Raw genomic sequence first — 20,770 nt, forward strand, 5'->3', positions numbered from 1 at the left:
AAAGCCAAAGAGTCGCAGGCAAATGTCTTGTGAATTCTAAGAGACTAAAGATGCCAGGCAAGACTACTATGACCTGTAAAAGTTTCAGTCGGCATAGATGGAGAAAATAAAATTTGACAAAATCTAATTTAAAGAATATCCACCCCCAAATCTAGCTCTACAGAAAGTTCTTCAAGGAAAATTCCGACTGAATTAGGTTATCTTCACCTATGAAAAGACAGGAAATCAACTCAAACAAGCAGAACCAAAAAAGGGGACACACACACACACACACACACACACACACACACACACACACACACACTATAACGACTAATATTAAAATAACAGGAATTAAGAAACATTTATCTTTAATATACCTCAATATCAATGGACTCATTAGGATGTAAAGAACTCCCTGAAAGGAATACAGGAGAACACAGATAAGCAGGTAGAAGTCCAAAAACAGGAAAACCATAAATCCCATAAAGAAATACAGGAAAACACAAGCAATCAGGTGAAAGAATGGAACAAAATCATTCAGGATTTAAAACTGGAAATAGAAAGAATAAAGAAATCACAAAGGGAGACAACCCTCGAAACAGAAAACTAGGAAAGAGGTCATGAATCATAGAAACCAGCATCTCCAAAAGAATGCAAATGATAGAGGGCAGAACCTCAGGGGCAGAAGGTACCATAGAAAGCAATGACACAACCATCAAAGAAACTGGAAAACACAAAAAGCTCAAAATGTAAAACAGCCAGGAAATCCAGGATGCAATGAAAAGGCCAAACCTATGGATAATAGACATAAAAGAGAGAGAAGCTTCCCAACTGAAAAGATTAGTTAAACTCTACAACAAAATTTTAGAAGAAAACTATGCTCTAACTTAAAGAAATACATGACCATAAGCCTACAGAACTACAAATAGATTGCAGAAGAAAAGAAATCCCTCCCGTCATATAATAATCAAACACAAAACATAGACAGAATTTTAAAAGCCATAAAACAAGGTCAAGTAACATATAAAGGCAGACTTATCAGAATTACACCAGACTTCTCAACAAAGACTCTAAAAGCCAGAAAATTCTGGGCAAATGTCATACAGATCATAAGAAAACAAATATGTCAACTTAGGCTACTATACCCAGCAAAATTCACAATTACTGTAGATGGTGAAACTAAGACTTTTGATGACAAAGAAAAATTTAAACAAAATCTTTCCTGAAATCCAGGCCTACAATGGGTAATAGATGGAAAATATAACACAAGAAGGGAAACTACTCTCAAGAAAAAGCAGAAGAGTAATGTACTTTCAATGAATCCAAAATGAAGATAGTCACACATTTAATTCCACTTCTAACAACAAAATAGCAGGAACCAACAATTACTGCTCCTTTACATCCCTTAATACCTATGGATGCAATTCCCCAATAAAAAGACATAGACTACCAGACTGGATATGTAAACAGGAACACCCTAGCATTTTGCTGCATACAAGAAACACATTCTTTGAGAAAATCAACAAGATAGATAAACCCTTAGCCAGATTACCAGAGGGCAAGAGAGGGTACACAAATTAACAAAGTCAGAAATGAAAAAGGAGACATAATAATAGAATCTGAGGAAAATCAGAAAATCATCAGGTCTTACTACAAAAGCTGATATGAAACATAACTGGAAAATCTGGATGAAACGGAAAATTTTCTAGACAGATACCAGGTACCAAAGTTAAATCAAGATCAGAAAAAAAATCTAAACAGTCACATAACTCCTAAAGAAATAGAAGCAGTTATTAAAGTTCTCCGAACCAAAAATAAAAAAAAAAAAGCCCAGGACCACAAGGGTTTAGTGCAAAATTCTATCAGACTTTCATAGAAGAAATTATACAAATACTGTCTAAACTATTCCACAAAACAGAAACCGATGGCACGCTAATCAACTCCTTCTATGAAGCCATAATTATGCTTATACCTAAGTCACACAAAGACCCCCCAAAATAAATAAGACAACTTCAGACCAATTTCCGTTATGAATATCTACACAAAATTATTTAATAAAATTCTTGCAAACCAAATCCAAGAACACATCAAAAATGATCATCCATCATGATCAAGTAGGCTTCATCCCAGGAATGCAGGGGTGGTTCAAAATACAGAGATCCATCAATATAACCCACTATGTAAAAAAACTCAAAGAAAAAATGTCACATGATCATTGCATTAAATGCTGAGAAAGCATTTGACAAAATTCAACACCTTCGCATGTTAAAATTCATGGAAAGATCAGGAATTCAAGGCCCATACCTAAACCTAGTAAAAGCAATGTAGCCCAAATCAAAGGTAGTGTAGAGAAACTTGAAGCAATCCCACTAAAATCAGGGACTAGACAAGACTGATTGCTCTTTCCCTATTTATTCAGTATAGTACTAGAATTCCTAGCCAGAGCAATCAGAAAATGAAAGGAGGTCAAAGGGATACAAATGGGAAAGGAAGATGTCAAAATATCACTATTTGTAGATGATATGATACTACACTTAAGTGACCAAAAAAGTTCCACCAGAAAACTCCAAAGCCTGATATACATCTTCAGCAAAGTGGCTGGGTATAAAAATAACTCAACCAAATAAGTAGCCTTCCTCTACTAAAAGGATAAACAGGCTGAGAAAGAAATTAGGGAAATGACACCCTTCACAATAGTCCCAATTATCATGAAATAACTTGGTGTGAGTCTAATCAAGCATGTGAAAAATCTGTAAGACAAGAACTTCAAGTCTCTGAAGAAAGAAATTGAACAAGATCTCAGAAGACCAAAAGAACTCCCAAGCTCATGTATTGTCAGGATTAATATAGTAAAACTGGCCATTTTGCAAAAAGCAATCTATGGATTCAACACAATCCCAATCAAAATTCCAACACAATACTTCATAGAGTTAGAAAGAGAAATTTGCAAAATCATTTGGAATATCAAATACCAAGGATAGGAAAAATTATTCTCAACAATAAAAGAACTTCTGAGGGAATCACCATCCCTGAACTCAAGCTATATTATGAAGCAATAGTGATAAAACTGTATGGTATTGGTACAGAAATAGGCAGGTAGAGTAGTTTAAAAGAATTGAAGACCCAGAAATGAATCCACACACCTATATTCACTTAATCTTTCTCAAAGGAGCTAAAATCATCCATTGTAAAAAAAAAAAAAAGATAGCATTTTTACAACAAATGGTGCTAGTTCAACTGGAGATCAGCTTTTAGAAGAATGACAATCAACCCATTTTTTTTATAAAGCCAGGGGAGAATTTTGAATTTTTTTTAAAATTAACTTGAGTATTTTTTATATACATTTCGAGTGTTATTCCCTTTCCCGGTTTCCGGGCAAACATCCCCCTAATCCCTCCCCCTCCCCTTCTTTTTTGGTGTTCCCCTCCCCATCCTCCCCCCATTGCCGCCCTCCCCCGAACAATCTAGTTCACTGGGGGTTCAGTCTTAGCAGGACCCAGGGCTTCCCATTCCACTGGGGCTCTTACTAGGATATTCATTGCTACCTATGAGGTCAGAGTCCAGGGTCAGTCCATGTATAGTCTTTAAGTAGTGGCTTAGTCCCTGGAAGCTCTGGTTGCTTGGCATTGTTGTACATATGGGGTCTCGAGACACCTTCAAGCTCTTCCAGTTCTTTCTCTGATTCCTTCAACGGGGGTCCTATTCTCAGTTCAGTGGTTTGCTGCTGGCATTCGCCTCTGTATTTGGTGTATTCTGGCTGTGTCTCTCAGGACAATCAACCCATTCTTATCCTGTACAAAGCTTAAGTCCAAGTGGATCAAGAACCTCCACATCAAACCAGATACACTCAAACTACTAGAAAAAAAAGTGGTGAAGAGTCTCGAACACATGGGCACTGGGGAAGATTCCTGAACAAACACCTGTGGTTTATGCTTTAAGATAAATAATTAACTAATGGGACATCATAATACTGCAAAGCTTCTGTAAGGCAAAGGAGACAGTCATTAGGACAAACCCGCAAATAACAGTTTGGGAAAAGATCTTTACCAATCCTGCACCTGATGCAGGGCTATTATCCAATATAAACAAAGAACACAAGAAGTTAGACTCCAAAGAGCCAAACAACCCTATTAAATATGGGGTACAGAGCTAAAAAAGAATTCTCATCTTAGGAATATCAAATGGCTTAGAAGTACCTAAAGGAATACTCAGAATCCTTAGTCATCGGGGAAATGTAAATGAAAACAACCCAGAGATTCCACCTCACACATTCAGAATGGCGAAGATTAAAAAACTCAGGTAATGACAGATGCTGGAGAGGAAGTGGAGAAAGAGGATCACTCCTCCATTGTATGTGGGATTGCAAACTGGTACAACCACTGTGGGGATCAGTCTGGAGGCTCCTAAGAAAATTGGACATTGCAATATCTGAGGACCCAGCTCTACCACTCCTGGGCATATACCCAAATGATGCTCCAACATACAAGAAGGACATATGCTCCACTATGTTTATAGCAGCCTTATTTATAACAGCCAGAAGGTTGAAAGAATCGAGATGACCTTAAACCAAGGAATGGATACAGAAAATGTGGTACATCTACAAAATGGAGTACTATTCAGCTATCAAAAAACAATGGCTCAATGAAATTCATAAGGAAATGGATGGAACTAGAAAACATCATCCTCAGTGAGATAACCCAATCACAAAAAAACATACATGGTATATACTCACTGCTAATTGGATATTAGCCCAAAAGCTCAAATTACGCAAGATAGCATCCAAAGACCAAATGAAGCTCACGAAGACAGATGATCAAAGAGCAGATGCTTTCGTCATCCTTAAAAGGGGTAATAAAAATACTCATAGCAGGTTATTTGGAGACAAATTTGTAGCAGAGACTGAAGGAATGGCCATTCAGAGCCTGGCCCACCTAGGGATCAAGCCCATACACATACAGCCACCAAATCCAAACAATATTGTTGATGCCTGATATAGCTGTCCCCTGAGAGTCTCTGCCAGAGTATGACAAATACAGAGGCAAATGCTAGCAGCAAACCATTGAACTGAGAACGGGGTCTCGGAGGAATTAGGGAAAAGCTTGAAAGAGCTGAAGGGGCTTGCAATCACATAAGAAAAACAATACCAACAAACAAGAGCTTCCAGGGAGTAAATCACTATCCAAAGTCTACACATGGACAGACCCATGGCTCCAGCTGCATATGTAGCACAGGATGGCCTTGTTGGGAGACAATGGGAAGAAAAGCACTTTTTACTCACAAGGCTGGACCTGAAGTGTAGGGGGATTATCAGGGTGGGGATATGGGAAAGTGGGGTGTTTGGGGAGGGGGAATACCCTTAGAGAAGAACAGGAGGAGAATGTGATAGGGGAATTATGTCTGGGAAACTGGAAAAGGGAATAACATTTGAAATGTAAACAAAAGTATCCAATAACAAAAACAAACAAGTGAAACAAAAACAAGAAGCACATTGCAGTACCAAAGACACAAACTACCTCAGAGCAAGCCCGGTGAAAAAATTTCAAGCAGGTTGTTCCAAAAGAAAAAAAAAAAGAAAAACAAGGTGGAGTAGCCATTCTAGTATAGAATAAAATTGACTTTCAACCAAACGTTATCAAAAATGATGAGAAAGGATATTTCATACTTAACAAAGGAAAAATCTACCAAATGAATTCTCAATGCTGATCATCTATGCCCCAAATAATAGGGCACCCACATTCATTAAAAAAAAAAAAAACAGCTTTTTTTAACAGAAAGCACCCAATGAATCTCATACAATAATAGTGGCAAAATACAATACCTTCTCACTAATGGGCAGAACATGGAAACAGAAACTAAAAAGAGATACAGTGAAGCTAGCAGAAGTTATTAACCAAATGGATTGAACAGATATCTTTAGACCATTTCATCCTAAAGCAAAAGAATATGCCTTCTTCTCTGAACCTCATGGTACCTTCTCCAGAATTAACCTTATGATCAGGCAGAAAACAGGCCTAAACAGATAGAAGAAGATTAAAATAATCCCATGCACCCTATCAGATCACCACGGACTAAGGCTGGTCTTCAATAACAACAAAAACAACAGAAATCTGACATGAATATGCAAGTTGAACAACTCTCTATTCAATGACCATTTGGTAATCAAAGAACTAAAGAATGACATTAAAGACTTTTTAGAATTTAATGAAAATGACGGCTCAACATATCCAAACTCATGGGGCACAATTAAAAGAGAGCTAAGAAAAGAATTCATAGATTGTTGGGGAGAGGGCGGCAGTGGGGGGAGGATGGGGAGGGGAACACCGGCAAAGAAGGGGAGGGGGAGGGATTAGGGAGATGTTTGCCCAGAAACCAGGAAAGGGAATAACACTCGAAATGTAAATAAGAAATACTCAAGTTAATTAAAAAAAAAAGTATTCATAGCTCTGAAGTGCCTCCATAAAGAAATTGGAAAGAGCATACACTAGCAGCTTAACAGCACATCTGAAGAGCTTACAATAAAATTAAGCAAATACACCCAAAAGTAGTAGATAGCAGGAAATAATAAAACTAAGGTCTGAAATCAATCAAGTTGAAACAAAGAGAAGTATACAATGAATTATCAAAAGCAGGAGAAAATCAACCAGTTAGATAAACCCTAATGCAGACTAACCAGAGGGCACAGAGACAGTATTCAAAATTCCAACATCAGAATTGAAAAGTGACACATAAAAACATAAAACAAAGAAATTCAAAAAGTTATCAGATCCTACTATAAAAACCTACCCTCAACAAAACTAGAAAGTTTGGATGAAATGGATGATTTTCTTGACAGATAACAGGTACCAATGTAAAAACACAATCAGATAAAGAATGTAAATACTCCCATAGCCTCTAATGAAATAGAAGCAGCAACTAAAAGTGTTCCAACTGAAAAAAAGTTATCAGACCCTCAAAGGAGACCTAATTCTAATACTCTTCAAACTAATCCAAAAAACAAAAACAGAAGGAAGACTACCTAAATTGGTCTATGAAGTCACAGTTATGCTGATACCAAAATCACACAATTATCCAAAAAGAGAGAAATTCAGACCAATTTCCCTCATGAATATCAATGCAAAAATATTCAAAAATATCACCAACTGAATATAAGAACACATCAAAATGATCATTCATAATGAACAAGTAGGCTTCATCCCAGGTTTTCAATATACAGAAATTCCTCCAGGTAATCCACTATATTAAAAAACTTAAAGAAATAAACCATATGATCATCTCATTAGATGCTGAAAAAATTGACAAAACTTATCACCTCTTCATGTTAAAAGTCTGGGAAAGAACAGAAATTCAAGATCCATACCTAAACATAGTAAAACAATATACAGCAAACTATTAGCCAGTATCATACTAAATGGAGAGAAATTTGAAGCAATCCAACTAAAATCAGGGACTAGACAAGACTGACCACTCTCTTACTACCTATTCAACATAGTACTCACATTCTAGCCTGAATAATTATATAAAAAAAGGAAGTCAAATGGATACAAATTGGAAAGTAAGAAGTAAATGTATCAATACTTACAGATGATATGATCATATACTTATGTGGTCCCAAAAATTCCACCAGAGAACTTTATCAGCTGATAAATAATGTCAGGAAAGTGGCTGGATATAAAATTAACTCAAACAAATCAGTAACATTCCTCTACTCAAAGGATAAATGTGCTGAGAAAGAAAATAGTGAAACAAAACTGTTCATAATAGTCACAAATAATAGAGAATATCATGGTGTGACTCTAACCAAGCAAGTGAAAGACCTGTACAACAAGAAATTCAAGTCTCTCAAGAAAAAAAATTGAATAAGACCTCCAAAGATGCAACTATCCCCCAGGCTCATGGATTGGAAGAATTAAAATAGTAAAAATGGCCATCTTACCAAAATCAATCTACAGATTCAATGTGAAATAAATCTAAATTCCAACTTAATTCTTCACAGAGATAGGAAGATCAATTTTCAAATTCATTTGGAACAACAAAAATCCCAGGACATTGAAGACAATTCTCAACAATAAAAAAACTTCTGGGGAAACCACCATCCCTGACCTCAAGCTGTATTACATAGAAACCCTGATAAAAACAAAACAAAACAAAACAAAACAAAACAAACAAAACAAAACAAAACAAAACAAAACTTCATGGTATTGTTAGAGAGACATGCATGTAAATCAATGGTGTAGAATAAGACTCAGAAATTAATCCACACACCTATGGTCACTTAATCTTTGACAAAGAACCTAAAATCATCCAGTGGAAAAGCGGTGCTGGCGTAAGTGGAAGTCTGCATGTAGAAGAATGAAAATTGATACATTCTTATCCCCTGTACAAAGCTGAAGTCTAAGTGGGTCAAGCACCTCCACATAAAACCGGGAACACTGAATCTATTTGAAGAGAAAGTGGGGAAGAACTATCAACACATGGGCACAGTGGAAATTTTTCTGAACAGAACACCATTGACTTATGCCATAAGATCAAGAATCGACAAATGTGAACTCATAAAGTTGAAAAACTTCTGTAAGGCAAAGGAAACATTCAATAGGACAAAGCAGGAACACACATATTGGGAGAAGATCATTACTAACCCTACATACATTAGAGGGATATTATCCAAAATATAAAAAGAACTATATCAATAAAGTAGACTTAGCCAAATAACCCTATTAAAAAGTGGGGTACCGACCTAAACATAGTACTCTCAACTGAGTAATCTCCCATGGGTGAGAAACAGTTAAAGAAATGTTCAACATCATTAGCCATCAGCAAAATGCAAATCAAACTGACACTCAGATTCCACCTCACACCAGTCAGAATGGCTAAGGTCAAAAACTCAGGTGACAGCAAATGCTGGTAAGGATATGGGGAACGAGTAGCACTCCTCCATTGCTGGTAGGATTGCAAGCTGGTACAACCACTCTGGAAACCAGTTTGTCAGTTTCTTAGAAAATTTGACATTTACTATCTGAGGACCAAACTATACTACTCCTGGGCATATACCTAAAACATGCTCCAACATATAACATGAACATATGCTCCTTTCAGCCTTATTTATTAGAGCTAGAAGCTAGAATCCACCCAGTTGCCCCTCAACAGAAGAATGTATACAGAAAATGTGGTACATTTACACAATGTAATACTATTCAGCTATTAAAAACAATGACCTCATGAAATTCAGAGGCAAATGAATGGAATTTGAAAATATCACCCTGAGTAAGGTAACACAGTCATAAAGGAACACACATGATATGTACTTACTGATAAATGGATTTTAGGGAAAAACGCAGAATACCCCATAATACAACTTATAGACCCTATGAAGGTGAAAGGAAGTCAGACCTCAGTGTGTGTGCCTCAGTCCTACTACTTAGACGTGAAATCAAAATAATCATAGGAGGTAGAGGTTAAGAGGGATTTGGGAGGAAGGAAGGAAGGGGAGAGGAAAAAAAGGGTGCAGAATTAGGTATGGGATAAGACATGTCAGATGTACAGAGAGTCAGGAAATTGAACAGAGGTGTGAAACGATGGAGTATGGGTAACTGGGTGTAGCCACCAGAAAGTCCCAGATTCAAGAATTTCAAGAGGCTCCCAGGACCCAACAGGGAAGCTGTTAGCTGAAATAACCAATTAAGGGGAGAAAAAACCTGTAGAGACCATATCTAGAGATAGACATAGCTCCCAGTTGAGGGATGAGGCCACCCACCCTTCTTAAATATTTAACACAGAATTGCTCCTGTCTAAAAATATAAAGGGGCAAAAAAATGGAGCAGAGACTGAAGAAAAGGACATCCAGAGATTTCCCCAAAGTAAGGATCCAACAAATATGCAGCCACCAACCCCAGACACTTACTGATGCCAAGAAGGGTTGGCTGACGGGAGCCTGATATGAATGTCTCAAGAGAGGCTCTGCCAGAGCCTGACCAATGAGAAGTTGATGCTTGAATCCAACAATTGGCCTGAGCATGGGGATGACAATGGAGGAGTTCGGGGTAGGACTGAATGAGCTAAAGGGGTTTGCATCCCCATAGGAAGAACAACAGTATCGACCAACTAGATTCACCAGTGCTTCCAGAAAATAAACAACCAATCGAAGAGAACACATGGCGGGTCCCATGGCTCCAGCTGTGTATGTTCAGAGGATGGTTTTATCTGCTATAAGTGGGAGGGAAAGGCCTTGGTCCTGTGAAGGCTTGACTCCAGAGCATAGAGGAATGCTAGGGTGGTTCAGTGGTTGGGGTCTACCCTCGTGGAGGCAGGCCGTAAGGAACACACACACACACACACACACACACACACACACACACACACACACACACACACATATATATATATATATATATATATATATATATATATATGTATATACTTTTGAGAAAAGGTTTGGATAAATATTTTGTAAGCAAGTAGACCTAAGAATCAATTTGGTATATTCATTCTAACAGCAAACAAAATAGACATAATACCAAAATTAAGAAAAAAAAACAGGTAAGGACACTCATAAAATGAACAGTACACTCATAAAATGAACAGTTTAAGATGATGTTTCATTCTTAAACATATACACCCAAAATGGCAAAGATACCTGTGTTTGTATAGGCACTAGTACTAAAGGTTAAATTACACATTGACACTCACACATTGATAGTGATAGACTTCACCACAACTAAACAGCCACAAACTAAACAGAGAAATTCTTGAGCCAAGAGACATTATAAAACAAATGAAACTAAGATCTGCAGAATGTTTCTAGCAATTTTCAGTGAATATAAATCCTTCTTATCACATCATGAAAAATTGATGGGTTAAGGGATAAGAGCAGGACATTTATTATTTGACTTCCTTGTTAAAAATAAGCTCAATGGTTGTTGATGGATTTTTGACCAGACAGAAACAATGATAGTAGCCAGTAGACCAATTAGCAGACTGTCATTGGTGTCATGGGCAAGAGGCAAGGATATCAGGATCTCCTCTTTATTCTGATTCATTCATGCAGTTTGTTCCACTTGCTGAACTAGGCCACTAGGCCTCACAATCTAAGTGTCAACTCAGACATGACTTCACTGAGGAAACCTTCCCCAAAGCACATGTACTGTTCAGTAAACAGAATTAATGGGTCCATTTTGGAGTTGGGGTTATTAGTACGTCTTAAATCTTAAAAAAAAAAAAAACACAAAACACTTACCTAATCAAGTAGTTCAGTGCCTGTTATAGTTCAGGAACTTGCTATAAATTGAACCACATCACCTTGAATTTATTATATTTCATCAGCAATCTCTAGGATTTCAGGATAAGAATACTTTTAGAAACAATTGTTGCAGATACAATTATTTAAGATGTTAATGTTCTATACTGAAACTATATTCAAATATGACTGAAGTCATGATTTTTTAATTGTTGAACCAATGATTTTCTTTTTAAAAAATAATTAGAGTTATGCATAACTGAGGAGTTACAGTGAATAAGATATTAGTCAAACAGAGACATATGTTAGGAAAGCCTACAATAGAAAGATGACTCTGAGAAATTTAAATCTGGGGATCTGAAGTATTAACCTTAACAAACGGGAATTTTGACATAAGGTGCACATGGAGAAAATACCAGGTAGAAAAGGTGACATTAGGCGATGCTCTTACAATTGAAGAATTGCCAAAGATATTGAAAGTGCCTTGCTAACTAAGTAATGATAGACTTCTAGTTTCAAGCACTAAGAGAATGTATTTGGATTTTTCCATGATACCTGTTTTGAGGTACTAGATAGGATCAACTCTTTCAAATTAATAAACTCTTTATTATGTGTTCATCTTAATACAAAGTATATAACCTCTGCTTTAGTATCTTCATGTGTAAATGTGAATGCTTATGGTGTTTGACACAATATTATTATTTTATTATTATTCTATGTGTTAGAAATAAAATTTAAAATTATTCCTGGTATGTATACATCATTTAAAAAGTTATACTCTTTTCAACCACTTATACAATGCTAGAAGGTAGACACTATCTATTATCTTTACATATTAAGCACTAGGTATAGAATAGAAACTTAATATTTTTATGTTGATAGTCTTCTTAGGATTTTCAAGGTTCATCATGAAAAATAAACTGCTTCCTAATTTCATGGTCTAGAAATCCTGGACTCTTACTTCTAATGCCTTGTCATAAAACATATTGTCATTACTGTTCAGATTGTGATTAATGAGATGGCATCTCCTCTAACGTTAAGCTATTGCTTAGTCTTTCCAAGTCTCAAATTGTCCATCTATTAGATGAGATCACTGAGCCAGATGATCTCTAAGGTCCTGTCTAATTTCAAAATTCTGCAAGCCCAGGTCTATGACTGTAATTTAAGAGGGCAGGGCACTTGAAGAATGAGTTACATTTGATCATTAAAGAAATAACAAAATATCTCACAAATCAACTGAAGGCACTCTAAGGGAATGAAGACTATTTGGCAGGGCTCACAGTGTACTTTTGCTAGGTCATTAAAATGAATAAGACCTTATGTGCACATCTAAGTAATTTAATGGTTTCACTTTTCCACAAACCATTCAAAGTATCATAGGTCTTCCCCCTGTCATGAGCTTCCCAGAATTGTTCCTATTTTTTATATGTCAAGTAATTATTAATAATGATTCCAAGTCTTATAACTTCTATACCTAATCAGATATTTCTTCTTTACAAAATTATGCATGCTGGTTCAAATTCTAAAATGTGTTCATATCAAAGCAGCTGCAACAGGATTTGAACTGTAGAAGGCCAGAAATAGTTGTATTCATTAGTACTAGTCTAATATACAGTAGAAAACATTACAACAGTGATTTCAAAGTAAAGTTTTTTTGCATCAATACATTCTGGATAGTTACCTTAGACATTATTTGGTATCTATTGACAGATTCCAGTTGAGGAAGTGGAAGGGAGGAAGTGGAGTTGTTTTGGTTTAGGTGTACTTCCCATGGTTTTAGAGTTTGAAATCTCCAGTATTCAATGTGGTTTCTGTTGTTCTGGTAAAACCTTTAAGAAATGGATCTTAGAGAAATGCAGTGTGGTCACCAAGAAAACTATCCTCATTAAGAGATCAAAGAACTCGTGATACCACAGTTCTTGTGACAGTGGAATAGTATGTAAAATCAAGAATTATCCTTTTATGTTAAAATATTTCTGCTAAACACATGATTACATCCTCAGAAATGCATTCATACCAGGATGCTTTCGGCTTTAAGCCCCTTACACAGGCTAAATACATGAGAATATTTTAATATTTTCAGTTTTTGGAAATTAAAGTATAGTCACATCATTTTCTTTTTTGCTTATCTTCCCTCCAACTTTTCCATTCTACCCTGTTCTGTCTTAAAAATATGACCCATTATATATAATAGGTGTAAGTATAGTATACATATATTTCACATTTGTGTTTTTAATATATTATATGTACATTATATAATTATATATATTTTTTATAAAAACCTATCAAATTCATATGATTCTTATTGCACCTATTCATATGATTTCAGAGCTGCCAAATTAGGAGTCTTTTTACTGGGGAAGATTATTTCTTCTGCTTCCAGCATTCCTTATTGTCCTGGTGATTCTTGGTTTAGGGTTGGGGCCCAGTGAGATTTCTCCTTTCCATGTTAGCATGTCTATAGGTGCCATCCTTTTCAGTTCTTACTTATACATCTTTATTGAATTTACCTATTTATTTCACAGTGGAGAAGCATGCATGTGCACCTGTGGAAGTAAGTGGAAAGTTTACAGGAGTCAGTTCTCTCCTTCCATATGCCTGAATTTCCAGGGATTAATTCAAGTTATCAGGCTTGACAACAAGTGCCTTTACTCATTTAGCCAGTTGGCCCTGACCATGATTCTTTGATTTATTAATCAAACTTCTCTAGGAAAAAAAGACAAGTGATATAATTTGAAAGCTGTAAAGTCATTAAGTTACTATTTATTTCTATTAATAATTTCATTCAAATTCTTTGATTGGCATGGTTCACTTTAAATTTCAATTTTCTGGTCTGGTGATTCTTTTGGAAAAAGAATGAGGTTTCTTTCCTCCCTATTTCTACTTCAGTGTATTGGGTTCCAAAAATACAGCAGTTTTCTTCCAAGTCTGATTAAAGAAAAAGTTAATATTAGTCAGTTTTACTGTGATAGCACATCCTTTCAAATCACTGTGAATTACCATTACAAATATATAGGTTTTGCTCAAGTTATGTGGTGGTTACAGCTCAGTTTTGGCTCTGCTTCAGTCTGAAGCTCTGCCTCATATTGCTGTGTATTTCTAATTCTGAAATCTCAGTGAAAACAGCAGCCTCTGTTTGATATGTTTTTTTCTCCTATAGCAAGGGACTAGAGACATTCATTATTGAATTCTCTTCTGAGTATTGGCCTAAGTAATGTTTATTCCACTTCCCAAACCAACCCTATGTCCATTGCTAAGAATTGGATCATGATCTACACTTCATCTACATTGAGTCTTCACAGGGTACATGGTGAATTTAAGTAAGGACAGAGAACTCTGTAACAGTAAAGGAAAAGCAGGGTGTGAACAATTTGATCATCTAACAGTTGGTTCAATTAACAGCTCTGATTTAAACTTCCAAGTGTTTCTTTTTAAAGAAACCATCCATTTCCACTGATGACATCTCAAGTGGTATTGATTCTGATACTATGATAAAGTTTTAAAATTGAAATGCAAAGTTTTATGGTCAATAGTTATTAATAATTTTTAGACATAGATGGTGCCTTTATTTGGCACACAGCCATTAATCTCTCCTTTTCCCCATCCTCCTCCCTGTCCCTCTCTCACTTACTCTCTCAAGAGCACTCACAAATTTCATTAAAGTTTCTCATTGAATACTATGTGTGTAGGCTATTGATACAGTGCCTCCCCACACAGGTCAACCTCAAGAGATGCTTATTGTTTGAATAATTTAAGGGTAAAGGTAACTTTAGACTAACATGATAAAATATGTTGTAATAGTATAATCTGGATATACTTTTAAACCTTTCTGAAAGTTCAATTGCTCCCTTTACTTGACTCATAACTTTTTTTCCGTTGTACATGGGAGTTAGGACAATGGATAAAAAAGTTTATTGAACTTGATTGTTCAAAGCTAACTTTATTGTACTTTTCTTCTGGAAAATAGTGTAAAATGTTTTTTTGTGCCATAAATTTAGGAGCTCTGCATTGGCGATGTTGACTCACAGAACCCCCTGCAAGAAGATTGGTGCACAGCATCCTATAACTTGAAGTTGTCTTTCGTATATTACTATGCTCAAAGTGACTAATTTATTTTTCTATGTTCAACCTCCCCATTATTTTTCTATTAATTGTGATAATTCCTTGTCACATCCTCTAGTAATTGACAATGCCCCTTGGTAGACAAAAGAATATAGTATTTGGAGATAAAGTTTTGCCTTTTGATATTCTCTGCCCTTGGTACAAATTTCTTTTCCATTACTTTTTCTGTTAAGAAGACAAGATGAAGGCAAGGAGAAAAGTAGAGTTACTATTTATTACCTATGAAACCTTCTATACCACAGTTCTGATGAACAGACTCTGCTTCAAGAAGCATAGTCATTCTTCTTTCTGTGATATGTCTGCTTTATTCCTCTGGCATATAAAGAGTGATTATAGGTGGACTTTTCAGTTAAAACCTCATTATGTATCTGAAATTGCATCAAACTCACAGTTTAGACCCCCCTAAACAGTCTCTAAGTTTTCTATATAATATAAAAATTTGAACAATTTCTAAACTTTATCTCCTCCTAATTCAATAATTATTATTTCAAAGGACTGTAGTTAGACCGTAACTCAAATCATTTAAAAAATAGGAGGGGAGAAGGAGAGAAGGGAACAAATTAAGATCGCACTATGTCTTATAGTATAACCTGACACTTACTGTGTAGCACACAATAGTTCAAAACTGATGATCTTCTTGTTTCAAAGCCCATCTCCTAAAACATACTTCCTCCAGTAATGCCACACCTCCTACACCTCTCCCAAAAGTATCACAAATTTAGGAACCAAGCATTCAAACACCAGAGACTATGAAAGACATCTTATTCAAATGACCATATATACCCTCTTTAACTTCCTGTATGTGCTAGGGCATTTTGGTATATATATTTTCAAGATTGGGAGAAACTCCTTTTTCATGCTTTAATTTAGTCTCACAGTGAAAAGGTTACATTCGACAGAGCTGAGAGGAATGTCAATGCACAAGATATTAACAAATAACATTTTAGCTTCCAATGCTGTATTAATTCAGGGTTTGAGAAAATTCTACTCATAATATCTTTAATATTTTATATGACAAGTCTTAATACAATTAATTTTGCTTTTGTCATTATTTTCTTCTCTTTTCTTTTTCTTTCTTTTAAAAGAAAATGATTCCAAGAACAATATTTATGGTGAAAATAAAGGTTGTAATGAATGCTAGGATGTTCTGTGCCAGGAATCCTGTTATTTATTGTAGAGAGCACAACATGATACATTGAAATTTTGGTAACTATGAAGCACAGATTAGTCTGCAACTCATTTTGTACAGCTGGTCTTGAACTTGAGGTGATCTGATCTCACTTACTCTGCTTCTGAAGTGCTAGGATTTCAGGAGTACACCATCAGGATAAAGAGAAGTGTCAGGGTTGTAAAAATTTTCTGAATTTCACTCTAGTGGGAAGGGAGGTAGTCATAGTTATACATTTGTACAAAGATCCAAAATTTATAATAACAAGAATTAATTATCAGGTTAAATATAAGCTTAAATTTTAATATATTACTGGAGGTTTACTAACTTTAAAATGTGGACCCCTTTAGACCAAGATGTTAACAATGTGAGAGACTATTCAGCTATGCAGACAGAACATTTAAGGGACAGTTCTGGAATCCTTGGTCACTTTTGCTGTATTTGAAAATTTTATAAAATCTTTAATGAAAAAGTATGTTGTTCATAGTAGAAATCTTCATAATACAGTAAATCCAAGATCAACTTATATATATATATATATATATATATATATACATATAGATAGATAGATAGATATCAAAATGGTTGAAAACTTTTGCATATTCATACTATTTATTGGTTCAGAAAAAAATGAAAAAACAGCTTAAAGCAGCAGGGATGAATCTTGTAGATACTACACTGCACAAATTAAGCCAATCATGGGTATAATATATTCAACATCTATCTATCATTAATGAATGAAAAAGGGATTCTATGTTAGAAAAAAATAGGATAGTTGTTGCCTTAAGGCAGAGGGATTCAAAGAAAAATGGGTAGGAATACACTTTTTATGAAGATAGAAAACATGCATTTTCTCAATCTGGGTGTTGGTTGCTGTATTTATGACTATTCCTTGAATAGTATACATAAGAAATATGGATTTTAACATGTTTTCATTATTCTGAAATAGAGTAACAATGAAAAACTTACCAATTTGTGTTCATGGTTTTCCTCATGCAATATAAAAGTAACTGGCCTTGATCTATAATAGGAAACCAAATCATGAGCCCTACTGATTAAAAAAGTAATTAAAAATAAAATACCATTACATCTGCCCTAAATCACAAGGTCAACTTGTGGGTTTATTGTTGGCATCGAATATTTCATGATTTGAAATATTAATGCCTATTATGTAGAATTTGGAGATCAAATAATTAACATAAATATTTAGTCAAAATTATCTGTATAGGATAGGGCTATAATCCAATAAACCAGTGTATTTACAAGAAGAAGAAACTGACACAAAGGCACAAAGAGACAACCATTTGTAGAGACAGCAACAGGTGATCATTGGTAAAACAAAATAAATAAATAAAAAGAAAAAGAACTCAGAGACACCCAGCCAATTCTGTGATCTTGCATTTATACCCAAACTTTTGTGAAAAAATAAGTTCCTAATAAAGACAAGGTCTGAAATACCCCAAAGTGCTCTCAAACTTACTATGTGGCAGAGGCTGCTTAAACCATTTACTCCTTCCTCCAGGCCATGGGTGCTCATATTATTTTATTTATGTTTCAGTAATACAGCTGTAGCAAAAAAGAAAACACACTGCAAGGCAGATATTATTGAAAACAATCCACATTCTCCATTTAGAAATTAATATATTTTAGACATTTTGAATGAGAGGAAAAACCAAAGACCAAAATTGTCTGAAGGTGCATTAATTGCCATTTAGGAAACTTTTATGTAGCCAAGGACAGATATTTCATTTATTTTGTAAGACTTTGCACTTAAACACTACTCTTTACAGACTGATAATGAACAAATTATAAGTAGGCTAAATTTTTCAATGGATTACAAAGTTACTATCTTTTATATTGGTTATTTTATTTATTTACATTTTAAATGTTATTTCTCTCCACAAACCCCCTATCACATCCTCTACCCCTGTTTCTATGAGGATGCCTCCCTGCCCTGGCATTCTCTTACAATGAAACTTTGAGCCTTCTCAGGACCTAAGGCCTCTCTTTCCACTGAGGCCAGAAAAGGCTATTCTCTGCTACATATGCTGCTGAAGCCATGGGTCTGTCCATGTGTATGATTCTTGGGATGGTGGTTTAGTCTCTGGGAGCACTGGTGTGTCTGGGAGCAATGGTGGTTGATATTGTTTTTCTTACTATAAGATTGCAAACCCCTTCAGCTCTTTCAATTCTTTCTCTAACTTCTCCACTGGGGACCCCATTCTCAGTCCAATGGTTGACTGTGAGCACCCCATCCACTGTATTTGTCAGACTCTGTCAGACCCTTTCAGGAGACAGCTATATCAGGTTCCTGTCAGCAAGCACTTATTGATATCAGAAATAGTATCTGGGTATGGTTACTGTATATGGGATAAATCTCAAGGTGCGGTAGCTTCTGGATGGCCTTTCCTTTAGTCTCTGCTCCTCATTTTGCCTCTGTATTTCCTCCTGTATTTTGTTCTCCCATTCAAGAAGAACTAAAGCATCCACACATTAATTTTCCTTCTTCTTAAGCTTCATGTCATCTGTGAATTATATCTTGGGCATTCTGATTTTTTGAGCTAACATCCACTTATCAGTGAATGCATACCATGTTTGTTCTAAGGAGATCTAATGAGATCAATTTAGAATCCTTACTACACAGCCATGTATTGACTTAATTACAGATCACAGCCACTGTGTCATGTAATTAGTATTATTACTCTGGGGCATGAAGCCGTCACAGGACCAATTGAAGAGCTGGGGAAAAAGGAAGATTTAAATAATGATTTACCAACAAGAATAATATTTCTGTCCTCTTAGTCACATCTAATTTGACAGTGTCAGTAATCTTGCATGTAGGCAACATTATTAAGCAAAGTAAGGATTATATAAACACAAGAACTCTGATAACGTAAATGTCCATCTGATAGCATATATGGTTTCAAAATGATTAATTGGTGGATATTACATAGAACACAGATACCTTGGCCAACCAATGTTAAAGTAAAAAGGGATGGCTAGAACTTCATTTTGAACCAAACAATGCACAAGTTAAAAAACAATTTGTGGAAATTTTCATTATTTTTTTCTTAATTTTTAGATTCTAATACATAATGGGTATGTAAAATCATGGAAAGCAGACCTACAGATAATATGGTATTTGTGAAGTTTTATTTTTAATAAAAGAAAGCATTTAATTAGGACTTGTTTATACTATCAGAGGTTTAGTCCATCATCAGCATGGCAAGAAGCATGACAGCATGCAGGCAGACACGATGTTGGAAAAGTAGTTGATAATTATGCATCTGGATCTGCCAGCAGAAGGAAGTATTTCTACGATTTTGAGCCAATTTCATTATAATTTTTTATGATACAATGTTAACATATAATTTTATTACAAGGTAATGTAGAAGACATTAAGAAAAAAGTTATATGTATAAAGTAGAAGGCAGCGATTTGCAATCCCCACTTTTCTGAGACTTTTCTATTTCCCATAAATGAAGGAGAAAATATAGAATAACTTGTGTTGGAGCATATAACCTTTTTGGCAATAGGCTATATTTTACTTGGTAACAAACTAAGAGAGAAGTGATAGAGTCACACTCATTTATTATTTATTATTTAGTTTTAGAAATTTTTCTAGAGGTGGGTCAGAGAGCATAGGGGACCACAGTTAAGCAGATGATGAATGACAACAATGTACAAATTATATATATATATATATATATATATATATATATGCATAATTAAACACATTGCTTTATATGTTGGATTAAACTTATTTTTAAAAAAAAGAATTAATTTAAACTGCAATATAGAGAAAGGTATCAAAGGAAACAATGAATATCTATAAAATAGAAAATGTTTCCTATGCAAAACTACCTCCAAAGAAGCCACTCACACGCACCCTTTGTAACCATTTACTTTGCATCCCTCAATAGATAATGACTATTGTCACGATTATAGAGAAAGACCAATAACTTGGTTGCTACATCGAGGTGACTAACTGTGTTTATTTCTTTTTAAACTATTTGTCCCCAATTCCTTTTCTATTTCAGTATTTAAACACCCTTGCTATAACTCATAAAGCAAATGGTAGCTCATATTGCTGAATTGCTCTATCTCATTCAAAATTTATGACTTGAACTTTCTATTTAATATTCTATGTGATGTTTGGCAACTCTGATTGCCACTGCCAAATTCAATCTCTTACCAATAATCAGGCAGTTGCAATCAGTTTTTGAACACTTGTGGTATAACTGGGAGTGATCTCTCTCCATTTTTTT

The sequence above is a fragment of the Rattus norvegicus genome, chromosome X (genome assembly GCF_036323735.1).
Source record: "Rattus norvegicus strain BN/NHsdMcwi chromosome X, GRCr8, whole genome shotgun sequence".
NCBI classification, from domain to species: domain Eukaryota; kingdom Metazoa; phylum Chordata; class Mammalia; order Rodentia; family Muridae; genus Rattus; species Rattus norvegicus.